At 34.0% G+C, this 8,047-nt stretch overlaps 1 long non-coding RNA gene across 1 annotated transcript in view; it reads right to left on the bottom strand.

Annotated features, from left to right (window-relative positions):
- Positions 1-7,615, bottom strand: part of LOC144579774 (uncharacterized) — a 116,318-nt gene extending 108,703 nt beyond the window's left edge. The window contains exons 1-2 of the long non-coding RNA XR_013528156.1: positions 7,418-7,615; positions 1,803-1,899 (exon numbers count right to left, since the gene is read on the bottom strand). This is a non-coding gene — a long non-coding RNA (uncharacterized LOC144579774). The remainder of the gene's footprint in view (positions 1-1,802; positions 1,900-7,417) is intronic.
- Between the last annotated feature and the right edge of the window lie 432 nt (positions 7,616-8,047).

The raw sequence follows: 8,047 nt of genomic DNA on the forward strand, positions 1-8,047 counted from the left end.
CACCGCGCCTGGCCTAAAAATTCTTAATGTAGTAAAAATTTTATTAGCAATGTATATGTATGACATTCATAACAATATAAGAATTGATATTAAGAATATTAAGTCTATGAATCATAAAAGGAAAAAGACATTCTAATCAAGAACTTTAAAGAAAGGACAATCACAAAAACTAACAGATGCTGGTGAGTTTGCAGAGAAAAGGGAATGATTATGCATTGTTGGTGGGAATTTAAATTAGTTCAGCCATTGTGAAAAGCAGTTTGGAGATTTCTCAAAGAAGTAAAAACAAACTACCATTTGACCCAGCAATCCCATTACTGAGGATATACCCAAGGGAATATAAATTGCTCCATCATAAAGGCACATGCATGTGTATGTTTCCCACAGCACTATTCACCACAGCAAAGACATGGAATCAACCTAAATGCCCAACAGTGGTAGACCAGATAAAGAAAATGTGGTACATATACTCCATGGAATAAACACAGCCATAAAAAAAGAATGAGATTATATCCTTTTCAGCAAAATGGATGGAGCTAGAGGCCATTATCCTAAGCAAATCAATGCAGGAACAGACAACCAAACACTGCATATTGTCACTAATATGTGATATGTGATAATATTGAGTACACATGGACACAAAGAAGGGAGCAACAGACTCCCTGGCCTACTCGAGAGTGTGGGAAGAGTGTGAGGATCAAAAAACTACCTATTGGTGTTATGCTTATTAGCTAGATGGTGAAATAATCTGAACATCAAACCCCCGTGACATGCGATTTACCCATATAGCAAACCTGCACATAGACCCTTGAATCTAAAATAAAAGTTGGAAGGAAAATGACCAGTAAACATACATATCTATACACACACCACTATTCTAAAATAATTTGACGGTAAATTGCAGATATAATGCTCCTTTGTCCCTAAATACTTCAGTATATATTTCCCAGGAACAAGGATACTCTCTTTATTAACCACAATGTAGTCATCAAAATCAAGAAACTTAACACTGATATAACACGATTAACTATAGTCCATTTCCACTTTTGTCAATTTCCCCAATAATGTCCCTTATAGTAATGTTTTCCTGATCCTGAGATCTAATCTAACATCATGTATTCCTTTCAGTTTTTCATATCATTTTAGTCTTCTTCAATCTGGAATACTACAGAGTTTTAGTCATGAGAAAATGTTGAAACTTAATAAATGTGTTTTTCTGCATCTATTAAAATGATAATATAATGTTTCCTCTAATTTGTTAATGTGAATTACCTTAATTGATTTTTTAATGTTAAATAAACTTTGAATTTCTTGGATTGATCCCAAGTTAATAATTATGTATTAAGGTTTTAAAATATTGCTGGATTTACCTTTATAATATTTGGCCCAGAATTTTTGCATTTATTGATAATTTAATGAGTGGGATTGGCCTGTAATTTACTTTCTCATTAGTCATCAGGTTTTGGTGTCTGATTTATATTAACTTCATAAAAAAGAATAGAGTGTATAACTTCTTTTGTGCTCTTAAGTAATTTCTGTAAGATTATATGTTTCTTTACCTTGCTAGTAAACCAGGTAGATTGTTTGTGGAACTATTAAAAAGAAAATATGCTGAATCTCAGTAATCAGAGATTTACAAACTAAAATCAGAATTAAGTACAGAACATCCTCCAGTTGGGAAAAATACTAAAGCCTGACAAAACCCAATGTTTGCAAAGAGTAAGAAGATCTTTCATATATTGTTGATATAATTACTTTAAAAATGGTTTAGGCAAATCTGCTAATGTTAAACATTCACATACCTCACAACACAGCACCTTCAGTTTTGAGTTTACGTGGTAGAAATCTCTTGCATCTGTGTACCATTTGACATGTGAAGAATATTTCTAGGAGCATTGTCTATAATAGATTTTTTAAAAAGCAAAAATTAGGAATGATCTAATTATATATCAACAGTAAGTTGAATAAATGAATTGTGACATACAGTATTAAAAATAAATGGCATGCTCTTCTAGACTACTAAAAGTATAGAAATAAAAATAGGTGAACTACACAACACATATCCATGTGTCACTATCACATGAACATAATGTTGAATAAAAGCACCTAGAAAATAGAAAAATATAGAAAACATCATGGTATTTATACTAAGGCCCAAAATAGGAAAAACTGAGCAATGTATTGTTTATGCTTAGCAAAACCACAAAAAGATAGTTATATAGTTTTGTACATAAATTTAACAATTAAAAAATCTTAAGATATATTTATATTAAAAAGACTAGCCACTAAGTGTACCATATTTTTATTTTTATATCTTTAAAGATAGCTAGATTGACTCTTGTGACTAATTTGAATAATAAATGTCATTAACCATTAACTAATTTTCTTTTAAATAGACTAATAGAATCTAATCAAAATGCTTAAAATTATCAATGTGATTATCTGTATAGAGTAGGAACTAGGAAAAAAAAGAAATAATCAGTTTTTTAAAAAATAGAATCACCTCTCAAATAATCTTTCATATTGCAAGTGATTCCCACGTAGGTGGGACGAATTAGGGGGTCAGTCACCTGTGTGGTTAGGAGATTTTGATGTGTAAGATCCTATCAGAGTTAAGTCAGATTCTTTACAAATCTTTTAGAAAGACAACACTGCCTATTTTTCTAGTTGTAGCATATTTTAAAATTATTTTTTGCATTTTATTTTTCTCCTATTATGGGCCATTAAACTGAAGCTGCAGTTAAAGATTAGCTCTCAGGTATAAATGATTATCTTTTCATCTATCATTATAAACTGTATTCCTATTGAAAACACTATGGCTTTAGCCCTTACAAAATAATTATGACCAATTTAAATGTTATCTCATAATAAATATGCCATCTCTCAGCAACTGTGTTCTAAGATAAGATTGCTGGAAATAATATGTACCTCTAGGTATATCACAGAGAAATATCATATGATAACAACTTTGGACAAAGTCTCTAAGATATTTGTAAAGCAGCATATCTGAAGTCAAGACCACAGGAACATAAAGTAGTTCCACTGTGTCTTGTAGCTACTATGTTCTCCCTAGAACCATTATTTTAAGAATATGAACAAATTGGAAAATATCCAGGAAGGCATTTGAGATTATTAGGGGTATAAGCATCATAATGTTTAAAAAAAGAAAAAGAAAGAAAAGAAAAAGGGAAATAGAAAAAAAAATCCTGAATGGCCTAAAGATGTTTATCTCAAAGAAGAGAGAAAATACAAAAAGGAGACCAAATAGACATCTTCAAATGTTTCAAGGACTATGGTAAGGAGAAATATGCCTTTTGCTTCATCACTTCAAAAGGAAGCCTGTGTATCTTTAAGTAGGTATTGAAAGGATAGGCATTAATTTAAAAAAATAGAGAACTTTTAATTTCAGCTGTCTAAAAATAATGGGCTCTCTAATAAGGTAGGGCTCTTCCAGCCGTGAAAGGGGTCTGATCAAAACTGACAGACCATTAGCACGTAGATAAGTTTTGCTTTGAGGTAAGAGATTGACTTAAAGAACTGCTCACATCCTTTTTTAAATCAACAGTTCTCAAGTTCCCATGATGATTCATTAACTATTTTCAGATGCTGCTTACCAAAATACTATGGGTTTATGTAAAAACTAAAAGTGTATTATCTGAACATTCATTTTGGCCAAATAAATTAGAAAAGAAGTGTTTTCTCCTCATTTGATTACTTCATTTGCACTGAACAATATAATGATCACTACCAAATCTGGACAGGATTAGTCTGGAGCATAACTTTTGTATTTTAGATACGATCTTTCATAGTTTAAAAATAGTTTAGATGAACAGAGGAAATTACAATTTCAATTCAAAGGAGAACTGACATGAACAAGTACCAGAGTGTTGATGGAAGAGTGTAGACAATCATTGTCTAAAGGCAAATGCTTCAGTCAGAGAGAACTTCAAGGACAGACTTCTTTTCTCTTTACAGTATGAGAATGAAATCTGAACTTTTCTGTCAGTGACAAGGTTACAGCAGTACACCACCCACACAGAAAATGAATCAGACACAAAAAACCAGATTAACCCAGAACTTAAAGCACTTTCAGAAGCTGGCCTAACTCTTTCAGAATACTGGAAAAAAAAATGAAAGTGCACAGTAATATGTTTGTACTTATAAAAAATGTATCTATTTAACTCTATTAATAATGTTGAGACAATGGAAAGAATCCCAAGCATATAACAGTAGGGGGATAACTAGATGAATTATAGTTACCCAAGTAATGTATTATTGCTATATTCTTCCATCATTATGGTCATTATGCATCATAATTATAAACCATAAGGTACGGTGACAGGTGCTAGGTAGACAAAAAACAAGTTGCAATACTCTAAGTGTGCAGTATTTTTAAAAATTATGTAGAAATTGTAGGATGCCCGCCTGCCTGGCAAGATAGCAAATCACCAAAAGATGCTGGATCTGCCCTTGTGCTGGACAAATGATCTGCACAAATGAGAGGAAGACTGATTAGTTTCAGATCATAAAACTATAAAAAGCTCTGAGGAAACAGAAGTTGGTTAGGTCCAAGTCAGGCAAGACCATGAGGGAAAGGGAAAAGTTCTGTAAGAGTAGAAGGGGGTACAAAACCATGAATAGACTAAAATGTCCTCCGTATACCTTTTATCCTAGCTCATGTGGTCCTGACTCACAGTCCAGCCAATTACCAACTCCAAGCAGTATAACAACAGGAGGACCAACCAGAGATAGCCAGAGACCTCAGGGCAACCTCTAAGTTGAGATAGATCATGGAACCAGTAAAAAATAAAGCAAAAAACAGTAAATGCCAGGTAGGTAGACCAACACCTATTTATTTCCTCCCTCTCTTTAATCCCATTGTCTGAGTCAGTAGCTCTCAAAGTTGGTTCCCGATTAGCAGTATCAGCATTATATCATAAATTGTTAGACATTCAAATACTCTTCTCCTTCCCAAACTTATTGCATCAGAAATTATGGAACACAAAATTATGCACTTTAACAAGCATATCTGATGATTTTGATGCATGCAAACATTATAGAACCACTGGTCTAGGTGATTCAATCCAAGGAAATCAGCTCTTAGAATAGAGCCATGTCCTGGAAAATATATGGAGTGGATTACCGAGAAATAGCAACAAGTATGAGACATTAAGTATGAGAGAGGAAAGGATGGGAAGAGGCAGTGGTCTAGCCCAAGTGGTAACATCGAGGCTTACCACCCTATGGCGCCACACCTGAATCTACTCCCTAAATTCAGCAGGAGGAGCAGAAGCCCTATAAGAGGAAGGCAACAAACTCAATACTCTGTAATAGAGGAAGCCAAATTAATGAACTAAATTAAGTAATAATAAAGATTTTTAAATAAAATAAATATCCTCAAGGAAACAAGAGAGAGTATTAGAATCATGAAGCAGGAACAGACATAAGAAGGTAACATCTGGAGATAACCGGAATGAAAAATACAACAGTTGAAACCAAACACTCAAAATGGCCATTGAAGAACAGAAAGGATAGCTATGAAGAAATTACTTTAAAAATATAAGGTGAAGACCGGGTGTAGTGGCTCACACCTGTAATCCCAGCACTTTGGGAGGCCAAGACAGGTGGATCACCTGAGGTCAGGAATTTGAGCCCAGCCTGGTCAAGATGGTGAAACCCCATCTCTACCAAAAATACAAAAATTAGCCAGGCATTGTGGCTTGCATATGTAATCTCAGTTACTAGGGAGGCTGAGGCAGGAGAGTCACTTGAACCTGAGAGGTGGAGGTTGCAGTGAGCCCAGATTGTGCCATTGCAGTCCAGCCTGGGTGTCAGAGCAACACTCATTTCAAAAAAAAAAAAAGAACATAGGCTGGAGTGAAGGAGAGCTGTATGATATCATTTACATAAATTAAAAACACAGATTAACGAAACAACACTATATATCTCTCCAGTATGTGTATATGTATGCATCTCAATGAATATAAAAAAATGAGTAACTAGTTGGGGGTAGGGGGTGTGAAATTAGAGTGGAATTTAAATGAAGGAGAAAAAAATCAAATAAAATGAGAAAAGCCTTGAAGAGAACATTGATGTGTTCCGCTATGAAAAAGAATATGATAAACTCAATTTTCTGCCTCAGAGAACCAAAAATAAGATTCTTTTTAAAAGAAGGCTAGCTATTTAAAAAGAAACTGAAAGGAAGGGAATATACAAAATAACAATAGCTGTGTTCATATTGGATAAATTTATGGGTATGTTTTTTCCATAATTTTAAAATTTACTGTAAATACTTCAATGAAAAATGAATGCTTTCCTCTTAGAAATAGTTTAGGTACTGAGATAATCTGACACTAATCAATCTGTATATTTGCAATATTAGACTGGTTTTATTTCAGATGTGAGTCACATGAAAAGCAGCACATTCAACAATGCAAAGCCATTTTAAGATATTAATACTCGAGATAAAAATACAGACCTTGCAGTCAGTAAATGTCATCAAAAAAGCTTATCTTTATTAAAATACCAAGCTTCTTGAATTTAGTTTCAGTTGTGTTTTATTCATTAAAAACTCCTATCATAGTGTTCAACCAGGTTAATAACAACCTTTATATTGTGAGATTAAATTGCCTGATATTTCTTTCTAGACATACATGAAAATTAGAATAGCCCTAATCTGCATTCTTAATGGGACATATAATTTTTAGGCATTGTATTTATAATTTGAATAATTCCAACATATTTTAATTAAGATGAAATTTACATAACACAAAATTAACCAGTTTAAAATGCACAGTTGGGTGGCATTTACTTCATTCACAGTGATATGCAACCATCACCTCTGTCTGGTTTCAAAATATCTTCACCACTCCCCAAAAAGATCCCAGGCCCATTAAGCAGTCATTCTTATTCTCCTTCCTCTCTGTTCTTGGCAACCACTAATCTGCTTTTTGTCTCTACAGATTTAGCTTTTCTAGATGTTTCATATAAATAGAATTATATAATACATTTTCATGTTACCTTTTATATCACTTCTAAAGGAAATTATTTTAATACATTAGTCATTAAAATTTCTGATTAGGACAGCCCTAATGATTTACCCTATATTGCTTTTCAAATCAATATTATTGTTCATATCTGTAAACTCTAAACTTAATGAGATGTTGAGAAAAAGCTAAACAATAAAACAAATGACACGCATCTAAGTCTAGCCTCATCTTTTTCCCCTACCTTTTTAAACTCTATAATCGAGTAAGTCAAATTCCTTGCAATGTCCTGCATCTTATGCACATGCCTTGCGTGTTCACCCCACCCCCTACCATGTCTTTGCACATATGCATCCTGGAATGCATTTCCCCCTTTTGACCAGTTAAACACCACCTGTTTTTCAATAGTCCTGGTTCAAAACCCCTCTTACCTCTTTTTCATCCCCATGTTGCCACTTCGCCTTGTCCATGCCTCTCCTGTTGTACTTACACGTTGCACTATAAACAATATGATTACATGAAAATCTTCTACTAGGTACTGCATTCCTCATGCCTAGCACAGTGCCTATAACTTTCTAATAAATCAATAAATTACTGAATAGATAAAAATTAAAGAATGGATTAGGTGCTCACAAATATTCTGTGGACCACAGTTAGACATCTTTTCATTGATAACAGTGGTTCTCATATTTAGTCTCTGAACAAGCAGCATGAGCACCAGCATGAACAACCTGGGAGCGGGATCAAAGTGCAATTTCTTGGGTCAAACTCTAGACCTACTGAGTCAGAAACTCTGTACGTGGGCTTCTAGCAATTTGTGGTTTAACAAGTCCTCCAGGTGATTGTGATATATACACAAGTCTGAGAACCATTAAGCTAGAAAATTGAGAACAGTGGACAGCTGTCTTAACTTGACCTCTGAAAAACCATACCTCCTGATTTTCCAGGGATTGGAGGCTGCTTATTGCAAGTACACTCTATGGAACATTCTCCAGCTGCCCACGCCTAAATTCTAGAATGCCTCTGAGCTTCTGCTTCAGGCTTCTTCTCTGTCTTCACTC

Source organism: Callithrix jacchus, chromosome 16, assembly GCF_049354715.1.
Source record: "Callithrix jacchus isolate 240 chromosome 16, calJac240_pri, whole genome shotgun sequence".
Lineage (NCBI taxonomy): Eukaryota > Metazoa > Chordata > Mammalia > Primates > Cebidae > Callithrix > Callithrix jacchus.